Source organism: Varanus komodoensis, unplaced genomic scaffold, assembly GCF_004798865.1.
Source record: "Varanus komodoensis strain SLA01 unplaced genomic scaffold, ASM479886v1 scaffold1, whole genome shotgun sequence".
NCBI lineage: Eukaryota > Metazoa > Chordata > Lepidosauria > Squamata > Varanidae > Varanus > Varanus komodoensis.
Genome location: NW_025335268.1, coordinates 101,487,161 through 101,505,103, shown reverse-complemented (window position 1 = coordinate 101,505,103; position 17,943 = coordinate 101,487,161). Strand labels below are relative to the sequence as shown.

General features: G+C 39.1%; 1 protein-coding gene across 6 annotated transcripts in view; it reads right to left on the bottom strand.

Annotated features, from left to right (window-relative positions):
• Positions 1–17,715, bottom strand: part of ADD3 (adducin 3) — a 123,560-nt gene extending 105,845 nt beyond the window's left edge. Inside the window, exon 1 of one of the 6 annotated variants that reach the window (XM_044438372.1) lies at positions 17,697–17,715. The gene's annotated coding sequence lies outside the window, so the exon portion shown is untranslated. Of the gene's footprint in view, positions 1–15,115; positions 15,276–17,696 lie in introns of those variants that run through there. The other 5 variants (XM_044438398.1, XM_044438381.1, XM_044438346.1 and 2 more) reach the window with 5 other exon arrangements.
• Between the last annotated feature and the right edge of the window lie 228 nt (positions 17,716–17,943).

The window sequence follows — 17,943 nt, the reverse complement described above, 5'->3', positions numbered from 1 at the left end:
TAGGATATAAAAATACCGCGGGTCAGCAGTTTTATTCCCTCTGGTTTCAAAATATGAGTCAATGATTAACATTTTATGAGGACTGTGTGCATGTTAGTATGGCAACCTAACTCTAAACTGAGAAAGAACAGCTTGGGTCTGAAGGGGGAGGGGAAGTTTTGTGTGAAAGTCAGAGAGGTATGCTTGAAACCACATGCTCATAAATGATGTGCCTGGTATACGTATGAGAAGTTAACTGAGACCATTAACATTAAAAATCTCATTTACTACTTGAAACTGACAGTGTATTACATAAAGTCAAACATTTCTTCCTCTGATTAAAAAGCACTTTAAAACCCTGGAGAAGAGCCATATGCATTTCTGTTTGCAGTCCTACTAACTTAGAAAAGAAGATTAGGGCCATAATCCTAATGTAGAATGCAGGGAATTGTAGGATTGTTTTCTGTCAAAACATGCATAGGATCGGATCTTAAATTTTACTGCTAAGTCAGTAAATTTTACTAAGTCCGAATTCTGCATGAGTAACTTTTTCTAACAGCAAAGCTTGGGAGTTCTGCACTGTGCAAGGGGTTGGATCTGATGGCCTTCTGGCCCCTTCCAAGTCTACTATTCTATGGTATTCATATCAATATTGATTTTAATTCATATAGTCAATAAAATAGAGCCTAAGAATGCTCAAAGTTACCTATTATGTCTGACTTGCAGAGATGAATTTTCACTGAGTTTTTAAAAAACTGCAGGCATATAACTAGATTTATTCAACCATTCCCTGTCTGTACACTCTCTCAATGCAGTTGCTATTGGAACGTTGAGGGCTGTTAAAATTTTTACAGGTTCTAACCATACTGCATATTCAAGGAAACCCAATTAAAATATATAAGAAACCCATTTAAAGATAAACACAATCATCTGATTTACAAGTGAAACATGTAAATTCTACTCTCTCCAGCACCAGGTAAAGAACTTTTTATTTAACCATCATTTTAATAACTAATATCACTAATTTTAATATCATTAATTGTATACAGTCGCATCTTCATTTTCTTTTAGTTTTTCTTTAATTCTGAGATATTGTTGTTAATTTGTTTTATTGTTCAAAGTTTTTAATGACATTTATAATACTATATTGTTATTTATATTGTTATTTTTATTTCTGTAAGCTGTCCTGAGGCTGCTGCAAAGGACGGCATATAAATGTTTAAATTAAATTTGTTATTACAAATTATTACAAAATTGCACCAGATTATAAGATTAAGTCAGCTATAAATTTAATATATTTCCAACATATAGTAACCATGTATGATTGGAGGTACCAATATTTTTAAAATAGTTTGTTTCTAAAGTCACATAAAATAAAATCAATATGTTCAAAATTCCACATCTCCTCAATAAGCACCCATCACATCTTTCTTAAACTTTTTAATCTCTTATTTTATTTTGCTATCATAATCTGATAGATTTAGTATAGTTGTTTTAAAAAACATTTAGCTCCTTGATTTTTCCTTAAAAGGTATTCATTATATTTTAAAGTGCTTAATAAATGGTGTACTGCGAATATCACCAACATAGCACAAAACATGATTGGACACTGTCAGTCCAGATTTTTCTGTGCATCCTTTGAGCAAGAAAAAATAAAATCATTCAAGCACTATCAGAAATGATACAACAGCTGACATTGTAATGTCACTGTAATTGACATTATTTATTATTTATTTATAGCATTTTTATGCCGCCCCCATCGCAGAAAGCCTCGGGGCGGCTTACAAAAGATAAAACAACATAAGAAAGAATAACATTTAAAAAAACACTTATTTCACTGACATTGTAATCCTGTTTATTCTGTTGTGAGTGTGTACATCCATGACTGCCATTTAAGTTAACAAATAATTTCTAGATGTCCCCTCGTGATCTGACTCATTAACCTTGACAATGTGGGTTTAGCAATATCAGGTCTATGGAACTTCCAAAAGCTTGAGTCAAAATGTTAAGTAGGAGAATACTAACCATGACTTGCCAACTATACATTCATGAGTCCAGACCTCTGTTCTGATGAGGCCCTTGGCCACACTGCTAATCCCTGTCCTTGAGAGTCCTTTCTAAGTTGGAAAATAAGGAGTATATACATCCTTCCAAGTTCATCAATAAACAAAACACTCTTATTTTTAGTGTGCACTTATAGATTACCCTTGACAACTCTTTATTTAGTGAAAAGAGGTGTCTTCTGGACTACAAACCAACTGATTATTAAAAATTGCACAAATGTCACAAGAACAGCCATTATCTTCATAGAAGACAGTTATAGATGAGGCAAGCATGCTTTGATTCTCAATTTCAAAGCTGTTTGGCAATTAACCACCAGCATATTATAGTCAGGTGGAGATGTAACAAAAATCTTTTACAACAGGTCCCTGTGAAATCTGAAGCCAAATCTATCAAAAGTCACCTTCTATATGAGACTTTTCTTTTTCCTAAGCATTCTAGCAAAACTTTTGTTCAAGTGGAAGAAATTCAAGTTACTATTTTATTTAACTCAAGGCAATGGAAGCAGTATACAATTTATATTACAAAGGTGGAAGATGAGATCACCTGCTGCTGTAAGGTTGCTTTATGCAAGAATACTGGGTGGAGGCACTCCTTAGAAGTAAAGCTTTGGGCTACTTTTTTGCTTTTATGAACTTAACCCGACATTACACAATTCAGTTGTCCCTTTGTTCTTATACTGTGGTAAACATTTTAATAATAGTTAGACTAGAATGAAGGAATATATATTTAAGGCAAGTGTTTTGCCTAAGTTTGAGTCAGAAAATATACTAAGTATGTTGCCAACCCTTTAAAAAGAACACTATGCAAATCAGGTTGGTATTCTCCCTTTCAACCATCCTTTTTAATCAAGTTGAATTTGGAAACTGTCAAATCTGTTTTTGACTGAGTTGGTGTGGTAAATGAACTTTGTCATTACCATGATTTAAAGCCCAGAAAGTAGTATGGCACATTTGAAGAAAATGAAGTGGCATCTAATACACTCAAGTATATTTCTGAAGATGTTGTGGCCAATGTGGGGTGGTAGTTAGAGTGCTGGACAGGGAATCACTAGAATGATGTGTTCTAGTACTCCCTTGGCCATGATGCTCACTGTGACAAGAGTCACTGACACTAAGCCTAACCTACCTCATATGCTGGTTCTCTATGGATAAAATAGAGAGGAGCACCTTGCAAAACACCTTGGGTTTTTTGCAAGAGGAAAAAGGGTGAGATAAAATGTAATACTGTACTAATGAAAACAAGCCACCTTGAACGAAGTTGTCCAGGTTAGAAGAAAGCAGAATTCTATTCTAAATGGCAGATCAGAAAACTGGAAAGTGGTAGTGTTAGAAGGGGCCTGTAAGATCATCAAATCCAATTTCATGCTCAGTGCAGGACCCCAAATTAGAGCATCCCTGACGGATGACAGTTCAACCGCCACTTGAATGCCTCCAGTGTGGGAGACCCCATGACCTCCCTAGGTCATTGGTTTCATTGTTGAATTGCTCAGTCAGGAAGATTTCCCTGATATCCAGCAGGAATATGACTTCCTGTACCTTGAGCCCATTATTTCATGTTCTGCACTCTGGCATGACTGAGAAGAGAACCTGGCCCTCCTTGTGTGTGACAGTCTTTCAAGTGCTTGAAAAGTGCTATCATATCTCCCTTCAGTGTTCTCTTCTCCAGGCTAAAAATGTCCAGTTTTTTCAATCTCTTCATACAGATATCCAATCCCTGAATTATCCTTGTTACCTTCCTCTGAACCTTTTCCAGCTTGTCTGCATCTTTCTTGAAGTATGGTGCCAAGAACTGGACACAATACTCAAGATGCAGCCTATCTAGTGATTGATAGAAGGGTACCAGTATCTCACAAGTTTTGGAAATGATACTTCTATTAATGCAGCCCAAAACAACATTTGATTTTTTTGCAATCTCATCACATTTTTAACTTGTATTCAGCCTGTGATCTATAACAATGTCAAGATCCTTCTTTCAGTATTGTTGAATCAAGTATTCCAGATCTTGTAAAGTGCATTTAGTTCCCCTTTCCTAGGTACAGAACTTGGCATTTGTCCCTACTAAATATCATTCTGTTACTTTCAGTCCAGCAGTCCAACCAATCACGACCATTTTGATTTTTTTGTTTTCCAGCAATCCCACCCAATTTTGTGTCATATGCAAAATTGATAAGCATTCCCTGCACCTTTTCATCCAAGTTACTAATAAAGATATTGAAGAGCACTGAGCCCCGAAGTTAGGGAGAACATTAATCTTCCTCCAGCATCTGGCACTTAATGCATCCTGAGATGCCTTCTGTGTCCTTTCCTTTCTACAAAGGTATCTGCTATTTAAACTTTAAACTCATAAAGCCGCTTTCCATATGTCAAAGATTATGAGCTTCCAGAATCAGGGCCTTCTTGTAAGGTTGATATGCTTCTCCCTTCACTATAAAGGAACACTGTCATCCAGATGTTTTAGACTTCAAACACCCATCAGCCATATAACAAGGACCCTTGGTTTTGATAGCCGTATATCAAGGACCCTCTTTGTTCCCCAATATGGTAATCTCTTTGTCATATTATGTCTATAAAACTGATATGGACCCCAGTGCATTTTCTGTAGGTAAAGTACTACAACAATTTATGGACATCTAGATTCCTTGCAATAAGATGTGGAAGGAGGGCTGGATGAGGGATAATAGGAGGTGAACACCAGCATGGCACCCCCTTGTTTTGACTGTATCTATATGCTGAAATTAGAGGGGTGGAGCAGGGCTTTATTAAACTCAGTGGAATGCCTTCAAAATTGCCACTATGTCATCACTCAAATGGATTGAACACTCTGTCCCTAATAATCAAACCAGAAATCTATTTTTTTCCTAAGAAAATATGTTGACAATTCTGGAAAGAATATTACAGTCATTGTTCTAATTTATTTTATGCCATACATGAATCATGCTTACTCTAAATGCCAAGCTTCACAATGCGCAAAAAAGTATATGAAATGTTTCAGCTTTAACAAATCCATAAGAATTCCAATTTAATTGCACTTATCACATGTAAAATTGGATCTGCCATGTCCTTCTGCCCCTACATTCTACATTCTGGAAGCAGCTATTCAAGGCAAGGAGGAAGTAATATTGTACACATGAAATATATGTTATTAAACTAATCCATTATAAATACTACTGTTCAATGTTGAAAACAAATCCAAGTTTCCAACTTACTTTAGACGTATAGTCTATTTAATACTTTTCTTAATAAGTATTTTATTTAGAAGCTTACAGTGACAAAAACCAAGACTCAGTTCTGATTATGCTACCAAATTCCAAGCCAGAAGACCAAATTCCCCATTTTGGAGCACAAGATTAAATCCATGCCAGTTGATATGCTTCTCCTTTCACTGTAACGGAACTTTTTGGACCTGGTGTCATCCAGATATTTTAGACTGCAACACCCCTCAGCCATATAAAGCATGAGCAATAATCCTGAATGATGAGAGTTGTAATCCAAACCATCCAAAGGGTACTAAGTTGAGAAAGGCTGCTGTAATACATTATCCAAAGGCTGGCAATGAAGACTGTGAAGAAGTTTAAATTCAACAACTGAATTCTAACTGGTATGAGTAAGTTGAATCATATTGTACCAATTCTGAAAAATATTGACTGCTTATTTACTTGTAAGCCCAACTCAAGGTACTGTTGGTGCTTACCATTAAAGAAGGGGTTGGTAAGCTCCTGCCAAAACAAGTTCAGCTAGGAAAATCCTCCCAACAACAGGCCTCACACAGGTGCAGAGTTCATACTGTAAGCCATACTAAGATGCTAGTGGTGGATGGGTTAAAATAGTTTTTAATAAATGTGATGCACAGAAACCATGATGAAGAACTTATGGTGCTCTAGATGTTGTTGGACTGCAATTCCATCATCCTCCATCACTGGCTGTGCCAGTTATAGCTGATGTGAGTTACAGTCAAACATCTGGAAGACCAAACTTCTGCCCTCTCAAAAGAGATATGACTAGCATAAACATTGTATTCCTTTAGGCACCATGTTAAAATGCCTCCATTTACCTGGGAATTTTAAATCTGATTATAGTTTATTCTGATTGTGTCACTGATTAGCTACCTGATGAGCTTTTAAAAAATTCCTCCTCCAAGACTGATATATATCTGGTGCAGTTTTCTGCAAAGTAGGAAATAAAAACATTATTTCCCCCTTTCCTTCTTCCTGAACCCTTCCCATGCCGTTTACAGAAGGGAGGGGTTTGTGCATTTTTTAAAACCTTATGGCACATCTTCAGAATGACTGTAATTGTACGATCACTGAGTTTAAACAAGCCATGGTGACTTGTTTAAGCCTGGGTGAAGCTTTCTGTGTTATTCTAAACCATGTGACATAACCCACGATCTATTACTGGGCTAATTGGGGGCTATTTCAGAGTTATCCTGTCCCTGCATAAGCCATGCTGCCCAGGTTTGGATGACACAACAAACCATGCCCAGGCAAATTTCAGTTTAAATAAGCCATCAAGTCTTGCTTATGATGAATGTGTAAACAGGATGACTGTCTTCTCCCTTTCTCAGACACTTACCAAGTTCTGTCATACTTGATTGAGTATTGTGAGAAAGCCCAGATTTCATAGATCTGCAGAAAAGTAATACAGAGTGCATTCTTTAAGCTAGAGTTGTATCTGTGTTTCCACGTGTTTCCATTTAGCTTCAGTAGCACATGGTGTTTATGGAAAAAAATATTGCTTGCCATTGTTTTCCCTTCAGTTTGACTGAAGTTGCTCAGTATAGTTTAGTTTCTCTTATCATTCCATTGTGTGTTCAAAATGATATCCTTTATATACAGCCATGTGGGAGTTGCGTTTCTGTGACCTGATCCCATATAGCTGGGCACTGCATCGGAATGGGCAAACATGTGGACCTTTTCTTACTTCTCTGCACCTGAACTCTGTAGCTGTGGGTCAGATATAGGCGGTACATAAAATTAATCACTGTCATTGGCAGCCCAATACATTTGGGGTATTTTGACTTAAGAGTTCAATTGTTTGATGTAGTAGGTGTCCAGATGCTTCGATGATATTTGTCTATTAGTGATACTACTATCTGATGAAAAACAGTTGTGCTTCAGCTCCTTGCGTGAATGTCCTAATCTTAATTCTCATCTTTTGAATATTTACTCTAAACTATAGAAAAGCAGAAACTTTTGGGGGGTCATTTTTGTTTGCTGCTGTTTTCAGATATTTTGTCTCCTTATAAGTGTATCAATTTCTTTGTAAACAGGAGATCCCTGTTTATATAGAAACCCATTTAATTCCAAAATTGCTAAGTATGGGATCATATAAGTTTATTATTGCAGGGAGATGTTATATACTGATATATAATTATATATTAGTGATGAGAAATACAATTTTGGGAGAGTATTCAATTACCTTATGGTGCAATCCAAGTTTATCAATAACTCTCTAAACTTCGAGGTTACAGAAGATCACAGAGGTGAAGATCACCTCAACACTCCTCCTGTTATGCAAAGCACTTAGGCAACCAATTTCAGCCCTCTAAGTACAAGAAGGAAGACAAATTAAGACAAAACACTAGCCTTCTTTAAAAGATGCCAAAATGGGCATTGAAAGTACATTATATTTTGTTTTAGTACCATACTACTGCTCCGACATTTAATTTCACAGAAGCTTAAGTTGCAGGTGTGTGTATAAGTGGAAGAGAGAACAAGCATGCAAGAGAGAGAGAGAGCGAGAACAGAAAAGCAGCTAGCTAGATAATGGGTGAAAACTCATTTTACAATAAGAGGACATTTGGGAAATCGTTCTACAGTAGACTTCTGTAAGATTATAAGAGCACAATATGTTTTTGTTAAGAATATGGTATTTTTTAACATCTGTTCAAGCACCACTTATACAAACAAATAATCTTTCCATTTAGGCAAATGTATCATAACAAGATTTCAATTGAGTCATTACTATTCATCAGCCCCAGGTTTAAATAAGATTTCTTGGGAAGATGTGGAAGTGGCCAGGAAGGAAGTACACTACAAACAAAACACTACACTCTTCCTTTATTTGCCTGATACATTAGAGCTTTACAATGCCACTCTGAGCAACAGAAATCAGGGGAACCATGTAAATAGTGTCTTTAGAAGTGAAAAAAAAATAGCAATCAAACAAAATTTATAATTTAAGACTAGATAACCTCAGCTCTTATACATTAAATACTTGGTAGCCTATCAATATTTATATCAGGAAGCTAAGACTTTCATTTTTAAAAGTAAGTCTATGCACTAATTAACACATAGTGCACTCTTGCAGCAAAACACATAATGTTAAGCACGTGACTTGAAGCAGCATGTGAGTAAATTGCTGTAAATAGCAGGCTCTGGGGTCCCAGTGAGGTTTGGAATTTTCATATGCATTGACAGGGATTTAAAGTATTTCTTTCTGTACCATTTTGAAGATGAAAACTTCCTAGCTGCTATTTGGCACAGGAGTGAACAGCAATAGGGCAGAGGCGAGGCAGTTTTGACCAGACCACCATGTGAACGGGAAGAATTATCTCCTCCCCCCTCCACAACACAGTCTAAAATATAATTGAGGCCCCCAGTGATTGTTATTGACAGTATTGATAAATATTCTGCTAAACCTAGTGTTTAACATCTCATGTCATTTGTCACAGAATAAAAATGGTTACTTAGATTATGTTGCACATTCTAACTGCATTCATCCTGGATGAGATTCATCTTTAGAATTCACAATGCACTGGGCAAAAAAACTGTTAGAAGTTAAAGTGCATCAGTAAGTAGCAGGGGGAGTAAAGATTAAGAGAAGCAAGCAAAATGAGTATTTAGATACACACCTAACTATCACTCAAAAAACACAGCAATCTGGTACAATAATTCTGAGGATGAAATAAATGAGGCGTTCCAATTAAATATGGACAAAGATAACTTTGGTAATGTTGTAAGTTGCAACTTTTAAAAAAGTTAGACAATGTGACTTACATTACTTAATTTGGTGAACTCAGAGCAGATGTTTCAGACATTATCCTATCAGAAATATAGGATAGGAGGAGCCCCATTCTGTTCAAACAAATTTCTGTGGGCAGAAAAGTCCTTCCTGTGGTAGCTGGAAGGCCCTGGAATGTAGCACTTGGGAGAGGGACATCAGCAGCTTTGTAGGACTCCTACTGATTTCTAGGATTCAAAGTCCTACAAATTTCCCAACCGAAATAATACCAAATCACCTTTCAGTTTGGTTGATGCAAGCGAGTAAGGCTTGGGATGTAGTGGAGGATCTGCTGCTCCACTCCTCCAAGACCTCTCTTCAGATTGCTCTGTCTGGGGTCTACAGTTCCTAGACAGAAATCAGTCAGATAAACTTGGAGCTGCACTAGGCTACCTAAACCCACCTTCTTTAGTTAAGTACTGAGTAGCCAAGACCTTTATTTCAGAAATATGAAACTTGTTCCCTAAGCAACTTAAGCAATATTGTATTCCACGAATATTACTTTAAGACTTTGCTTAGATAAATATATTAAGTTTGCATGAGAATAAGGTAAAAGAATAAAGTCTGAGAATAAAGTAAACAATGTGCTTGAAAATACCTGAAAGAACTACAGATGTTCTATCATGTATGCTTTTATGACTAATAATGGCAATATTAAAATTGCAGATTGTCATCTTGGAAAATGACTATTAAGGAGCTACATGGTAATCTTTAGGAATAGATGATTGCTACAATAATATACATAGTTACCCAGCAGTCAGTTTCCAGGCTTAATTCAATGGAACTTAATTCTAAATAGGCATTAATAGGGTAGCACTATTAAAAGCTTTTAAAAAGATTTTAATAGCTCTTGACTATCCATCAGCATGGAAAGTTTAAGCATCAACTCATACCTATTGGTTCCACTGCGGGCACAGTGCTCAAAGCGCAACCAGTTATTGTTTGTTGTTTTACCTGGGCCAGGAATTGCAATTAATGTTAATTATCCAAACAAGTCAGTTGCATAAAATGGAAGTTTGAAACTAACAATAACTTCTTAGATTTGAAGAAAAAAACCTAGCTTCTAAAAATGGATGCCTTCTATGCCTGCTCATGCTTATATCAGGGCTTGTTCATGTAGCACTGAACTATGAACTCTAAACAAATATATGCATTTCCATTTTGCAGAATAAATCTAATCAAAAGTGTCTCTTCTATAAAAGGAGCAGCAAAGTATAAAATGCACAATATCCCACTTATCCCAAACCACTTTGGCACAACCACTCTTCATAAGGAATGTTACTATTGCAGCTGTGTTGGGTACAGAATATTATTTGAGGCTTAAAGCTTTAAATCTAAGCAACAGTTTTCACCTTTTTAGAAAGCGTACTTTTGGAGATGAATCTACTAGTCCTGCCTTCTTGCTGCTTGCATCTGCTTGTCTAAATTTTAAAATAAGGAAATTCCTGTTACTGTTTTGTGTTGTCAAGTCATCTCCAACGTAGGCAACTCTGAATGAAAGCCCTCCAAAATGTCCTATTCATGACATCCCTGCTTAGCTGTTCAAAGAACATTCTTAGCTTAACCAGGACTACTAGTGGTATTTCGCAAAAGTTTGTGCATTGCTATTCCAGTTTGAATGCCTACAATTTTAGGAACATTTCTCATTATAGCTGGCAACAGTTCCATACAGATGGGAGAAAATCCTCAGTGAGAGAAGGCACTCTCATTAGATGCCTTCTTGGATCCTACAAAACTCACAATTTCTGCACTATTTTAGATCTTTCTATTGGATCAAAGAGAACAAAATTTGACATTTAGAGTATCTTTAGCTTTGAAAAGAAACTGCTATTCAAAATGGTCAGATATTTTCTATTCATCTTTGAATAAAAAGTATACAGATATACTTCTAAGTCTCTAACAGCACAATCCTGTATGACTACTCAAAAGCAAGTACAAGTCAATCAGGCTTACGCTCAGCAGCTTTGCCAACCTTGTGCCTTCCAGACATGTTTGGACTGCAACACCCATAATTCCCAGTCAACGGTTCTGCTAGATAGGAATTCTGTGAGTTGTCCAAGTGCCTCTAAAGGCCACCAGGTTGGGAAAGATCTATAGGATTCCTGCCTCAGTTTCCTTTGCCCTTTTAGGATGCCAATTTACCTGTCACCAACTTTCAAGCTATACACTACTTTTGAAGATTGCTCAAAAACAAGAAAATAACTATGGCAGTGGAACATACTTTATGTAGTAGAAGCGTCCATCATATATCAAGATTTCAATTTCTCCTTAAAACATTGATCAAAATTTCAGTCTTATAATATCAAAATTATAAGACTGAAAGGTACCTCAGGCTTATACTAAAAAAAAAAAAAAAAAAAAAATCAGACAAAACCAGAAAATCAAGATGTGTTTCTTAGGTCATCTAAAGCCAACTTCATAACTATGGGCATTATACAATCCACCCCTAAAGCTTACTCAGTCACTTTACTGTACATTATTTATTCTTAAGCTAAGTACCAAATACTACCTGGAAGGAAACAGAACAATTACAGAGTGATTCATTCTCTACCATTCATTGGCAGCTTCCATCAATCAGAGAATCATGGACACCTGCAGAGTTAGGATGAATGCTGCATCTTGGCTAGCAGCCAATGTCACAGGGTCTGAACATCTGTATGGCTACAACTGCAATGCAACTAAAAGAATATGGAATTACCACAATACAGAAACTGGCAGTCTAGAACTATGGCAGGCATAGCTGCTTTTAACAAGTAGATTCTCTTTTTATTGTTGCTAAGTGTTTGGAGCCTGGCAAGTGCCATCACTTCTTCAAAGTTTTAAATGGGAAGATCCAAATGCACAGTTGAATTTATGGCAATTGGGTAAATTATATTCTGATTTTTATCAAAGTTTTTGAAGAACCAGCTACTTCAGAACATGAATTCCCCAGGCTTCTTTTATATGAGAAAGTCCTTTTGTCTTGTTTAATTCTTTTCTTGATAGTATATACAATTATGAACCACACTTAATCAATGTGATAAAATCTTGCACTAGGTCCATTATGAACCCAATTACCAAAAAAATCTCAATATTACCCCACTTGTACAATGAAGGATAAAATATATTTAGATAAAACTGTGGATCTCCAGGCTTCAAACATACACTCCGTAATTTCTCCCTGGTCAAGTTACTCAGTTCACTGCTAGACTCTGTTTATATGATCCCCTAGTTTTCTAAGCAGAGGCATTTTATTTTAATTCAGTGATTGCCATATAGTATAAAAGCCAAGAAAAAAGTAGCATTCTATAAGTTACTTTTACAATTGAGAGACTAAGCTGAACACTTATCTTTGTGTAACTCTCGTAAAAACAATGCACATCAACATTTATTATGAAAGTAGAACAGGAAAAATGAAAAGTAGTAGTCTATCAGTCCAGCACTTGGATTTCCTACACCAATGTATGCAAAATATTATCTCCTACAATTTCACCATGGACAATCTCTAGTTTTTCTGCCTACCAAACCTTTTCACATGGTAATATTTAGCATGAAGCAATAAGTATTAGCACTGAATCAAGCCAGTTCATAATATCCACTATTTTCCTGAAACTATAATACACATCCTCATTCACAGTCCCAAGCACAATATTCCCAGGAGGATGCATTCACACAAGCAGATGCAATATTCTTTTTTGAATGCTTCTGAGCAAAGTTATACAAGGTCAGTGTATATGAGGGGTTGCCAGACATTGTCAGTGGAAGAGCCACATACAGTAAATGTCAGATGTTTGAGAGTCACCCACAGGCAGCAGCAACAGTGGAGCACAGCAAGCAGGTACCTGCAGGCTGTGGCAACAGGGGATGTCAAGCCAGAAGCAGGCATCCACAGCAAGCAAACAGCAAGCTGAAAAATGAACAGTCACATGCGGCTCCCAAAACTGAGTTTGGCCACCCCTGGTGTATACCAAGCCCCCAAACTAAGGACCTACTATGCCAAATACTGCTCCCCAAGCATATATGGTGGACCCCAGGGACTTTATAAATGTCCTTTTTTTGCTATATTTTTTGGGTTGCAAAGATAAGGAGTAAGTGTTTTTGAGCAGGGCTTTAAGAATTTGGCAGGTCACAATTACATAGCAGGTAAACTGTGTTTGCACAGTCCTGCCGCATATTGACTTTGCCTATCTATTTATTAAACCAAAGGACTTGAGTGATCTAAGTAAGTGAAATTTCTCTTATTTTCATTTAACATCTTGTCATTCATCAAGTCATAACAGAAATATAGCCCCTCTAACCAATGCTGGCATATACACAATCTGTGCAGAGGGCACACTTGCTATGTATTAATTGCACAAAGCAACCAACAGGTATTTTTAGTGGTCACACAAAACTTTTTTTGTAGCACCTACAATACTTGGATGAAATTTCATTTTAACACAAAATAACCCAATAAATAACAAATTCAGTAATACATTATTTTGATAGAAAAACTGAATGGAGGTAATGATCAACTACTGGAATAAAACCTTCTCAGAAAAGCTGCCACAGTAAGCTGACAAAATATTTATCTTATCTTCTCAGTCCAGATGTGCCCTATAAGAAAATGTCTTATGACTTCTACACGCAAGCTGTAAAAAAAACAGACCGCAAGTGGTCAAGATTTTTTTTTTTTTTAATGGAGAACCCAAGCACATGTAATTTCAATGAGTGGCACAGCTGGATAGAATAATGTCCAAACTTGCAATTGACTTTACAGCCCAGATGACTCCAAGGAAACACACAGTAGGTTGAGTAGCAAACATTCTTTCCTGGTACCAAAACACTAATTTTGACCTGCCACCCAGTAATCCTGGTTCAGCCTTAGTGCTAGGTCTTTTATATCTCCAGTATTCCTACATTCAACTGTGCATAGAGTGAGCTGTACAAGCCTATAAGAAGCCTGACCCAAGAGAACAGGGCAAGTTACAAGAGTGGCAAGATTAGTTCATATCCTACCCGCTATAGGGAATCCCAACAAAATACAGGGATGCACTCCAACCACCCCCAACTCATAACATAAAATTAACAGCATGCACAGCCCCATTAAGACCCGCAAAATAATCAGTTCACTCCATGCCCATTTGGCAAGAGTACCAACACAGAACATGCACAGCCCCATTAAGACCCACAAAAAAATCAGTTCACTCCATGCACATTTGGCAAGAGTACCAACACAGAACAATGTACGCCATCCAACAACACCCAATAAAGTCTCCCTGTGCCAAGAGTAGATCCCCTGACCATGAAAGATAGAAAACAAACCCGAGAAAATTGCACAAAATAACAAACTGAATATTGGCCCAGTGTCAGCAGGAATAGACCATACACAAAGTGAAGGATATTATGCCAATTAACCACAAGGTGGGACATTAAATCATTTGCACCAGTTGCTAGTTGAAACATAGTTGTTGCCAGAATAGATAGAGGGCATATATGACTAAGCTACATTTCCCAAAGGATGCATGAAGGTGAAGCAAGTGTAATTCTTCCATTAAGCCTGAATAATTACCATAAAGTCACATCAGTGCCTCTAAATCTAAATGAAATTTTCAGGCTGAAAAAGATTGCAAACCATTCCAAAAAAGCAAAAGGACAATTCTGATCAAAACTTAGGATAGAATCGCTCGGCAGCAAGTCCCGAATGGTGCCCAAATCTAGGTAAAGATGACCCCAAAACTGGAGTGGGCAAGCAGCTCTTTTTCCATCAGCAATTTATCAGTAACCACCTCAGCGTTTCAGCATGCGAAATAGTGCCCCAAAACACCACCCAATGGAGTAACACCTCTCATCAGTTAGCGAGGTTTCAAGGTGGGGGGAGAGCTGAAAGCTATTTAATCTGCTTTGGGAAAGGAGCAGAACTGAGTTCCAGAGCTGTTGTAAATACACCAAGATACATTCTCTCTTTCAAAAAGAAAAACACCCCGTCCCCCAAGCGACAGTTCCCACAACACTTTGACTCTTCCACCCAAGTTGAGCGAGAGAATTAGGAGGGTGAGAGAGAGAAAAGCTGCTCTCCGGCCCACCCCACCTCCGCATCCCTAAGTGCTCACCTACTGCTCCCCTGGCCAGGAAGGGGTGCAAGGAGGGGGCTCACCTCAGCAGCACCCGCGCCTTTGTGTTTCCCTCTTGCTGTCTGCGCGGCTCTGGCTGGCTCGCTGGAGCAGCAGCACCTCCTACGGCGGAGGGGCGGGCCAGGCCGCAGCCACGAGCGGGAGTGGCGAGGCGAAGGCTCCTCACTTTCTGGCAGGAAGGGTCGCGCAGGCTCCTCCCCTCGCCGGCACTGCGGGCGAAGCACAATCTGGCAGAGGCGCCGCAGCTCTCATTGATTCCCTCGCGTCCCTCAGCCCGCCCCGGCCCGCCCCGCCCCGGCCCTGCCCCGAGCAGAGGAGCGCCGCCAACGTTCGTTCAAGTTTGAATCTTCCTTCCCCCTCTGCAACACCTCTCAAAATGGACGGGTGAAAGTGGCGAGTCGGCTGCAGGCAATAGCTGCAGTGCAGCCGCCCCCGTTCCGGGATGCAACGCCACGGAAAAGACACTCCCGCCCCACAGTTCTTCCGATCCTCTGCAAACGAGGAAATGGCCAAAGGGGAAGGTCTGTTGTTATCTCACAGCGGCGGTGGGCGACGCGTGAGGGGCGGAGGCTCCTCAATCGGCCGAGCTGGAGGGGCGGACCTACTGGCGCGGAGTGCCCACAAAACGTCCCTCATCTCCCCCCGCCGCGTCCCTTTCAAGCTCATGTCGCCGTCTTCGCCAGGACGTGGAGTCCCACCTCCCCGCCTTCCTGCTTCACGCAACCACTCCGGGGTCGATCCTTAAACGCTTAGTAGACTGGGCTGCGGAAACGTTTCCGTGATGATAGTTGACCGAGGGTTGTTTTCGCAAGCGTCGCACCCCTACGACGAATATTTAATCCCCCAAGCGTTGAATGCACATTAAAAGTTGCTTTCTAGCCTGGATTAACACCAGCCCCACGTGGCACGCACGGTTCGAGTTCCTCCACCCACCTTGATTTTGAGCAACTCGAGACGGCTCTAGTAAAGGGTTCACACATGCAGGTTTGTCCCTACGTTCCCTTGCATTGTATGTCCTAGGCTGTAGGCAAACGCTTCGCGCTTTTTTTGTTTGGCTTTTGTTATCGCTTTTACCTCGTCTGTTCGTAAATAAAGTCATTCCAAAACAAAGGATTAAGTCTCTCGGATTTATTTGCACCCCTCTCGTGTTCTCTATCCCCACCCCAGGCCCATTCACTTCTTTCCTCTTCCTGCAGTCACCTCTCAGCTAATGCTACTCCATATTTTCTTCACGTTCACCATGCAACTCTCCCATTCTCTACATTAAAAAGCCAGTTATTCCACTTTACCTCCGAAATCCTACTGTTGCTGCAAATACAACTTGTCACATCAGCTATTCTATGCCTTTACATTCACATTCCCAAACACAACAGAATGTAAAATTGCTAGATATATTCTACAATTCGGCTTCCATGGAACTACTTTAGAATGTGGCTTCAAAATCAATCCGCTCCAGCATATGTTAACCTTTCTTGGAAATAAATCAGCCACTCCTTTCAAACTCCACCTTCCTTCAAGGCAGGCTCCCCCATCCATGCCCGCAGTCACCTGTTTCTGCCATACAACCCAATCCTATGGCACGTTTATGCAAAATTAAGTCCGGCTGTGTTCAGATGGATTTACTCTAAAGCAAGCATGTGAAGGTTTTGCAGCCTTTTCAAAAGAGTTCACTTTACACTGCAGAGCCCTATACTAGCCCTGTTTACTCGCCAGAAAATTTCTTTCAGTGGGTTTAGGTTATGTATCTCGAATTATGTACCACTGAATTCAGTGAGACTTGCTTCTAAGTAAACGTAAATAGGATTGAGCTGTTAGCTCCAAATAAATGTGTTCTAGATGACAGACTGCCTCCTTAAAATAAATACGAAACTCCTTTTGCAGAAACAGATTTTACCTGATCTGCATCCCTTCAGTATGCACACACTTAACATGCTTTCCATTTCTCTATCACGTTCTCTCTCACCTCAGTCAGACACACCCACACCTCCTCCTACAGACATTTAGTATTTCCTTCATCTTCCCACTCACCCACCTTTTCATAATATGAAAGTTTTTTTGGCAACCAAGATCATCCTTGGAAAGACTGCCTTCATAATGTTTGAAAGCTCAAAGACTGCACAGTTCCACTACCTTCAGCTCTCCTTACCCTCCCGGATTATTTCATCACACTGATATGCTTTCAGATTCAGAAGCATGGTCTTGATTCGCTTGAGGGCAGGGGGATTTTGCTAGCTCCATTATGGCAATGTATCAATTGAGATTTGCTGTGGGTGAATCATCCATAAGAAAAGGAAGAGGCTGCATATCTGTGTCATTAAAAAGAGAAAACACAATTCTAATTCCCTCCTTGTATGAAAGTTTATGTGAATTAACTGTACAAAAGCAGGACTCTGAGGGCAGGGAAAGGGGAGGTGTCTCTTGCAGTCAGACCATCAGATAATCATCCAAGTCTGCAACCCTTACATAAAAAGCATGCAGCAGAATAGCTTCCAAGCAGTACTGACTATTCCTCCTGCTTTTCCTACCACAAATTTTAGAATCTGACAGAAGAATTCCTTACCAGATAGCGTTCGTGGTTATCCTGTACGTGTGCCGTTTCCTTTTGTAGGAATGTTAAATCTCACAGTGCTGCATAGAGAGACGCGCGTGCACACACACTGCAGCAGCTCTGAAGCCAAAGGACAGGAAAGTATGTTTCTTCCTAGAGAGGCTCTATTGCCAGTAGGCGCTGGCAGAAGCAAAAAGCTTTTTTTCTTATAGCTCACTGATTCCTCTCCAGCTGTTTCCTGCTGTCTAGAATACAGGGA